The following is a 393-nucleotide window of genomic DNA, read 5'->3' on the forward strand; positions in this document are numbered from 1 at the left end:
TTGGTGCCGCCAAGGAACCCCCCAGCAACGGCGGGATCATAAAAAGAAGAATTAAAAAAAACGGAAAATTTACATTTATTACTCCAATAACCTTTATGTATTCTTTGTGGTGTTTGTTGTATTAAAATAGAATTAATTTTTGTGTTTTTTTTGAGAAAAAAACCATCTAAACCCGCTGATATTTCAGGTGTATAGGCAGCTCCAGTTTTTTCGGGTGTATAGGCAGCTCCAGTTTTTTCAGGTGTATAGGCAGCTCTGCGCGGTGGATCTATCCATAGAAAGAACTCAGATGAAAATATATTTATTTTTGCTGCAGAATATAATAAATTTAATTTTGATATTTGTAAAATATAATATATTTCATTAAAATAAGTATGATTCCACCAATCTATA

This window comes from Eimeria mitis, genomic scaffold (assembly GCF_000499745.2).
Source record: "Eimeria mitis Houghton genomic scaffold, Emh_scaff2489, whole genome shotgun sequence".
In the NCBI taxonomy this organism is placed as follows: domain Eukaryota; phylum Apicomplexa; class Conoidasida; order Eucoccidiorida; family Eimeriidae; genus Eimeria; species Eimeria mitis.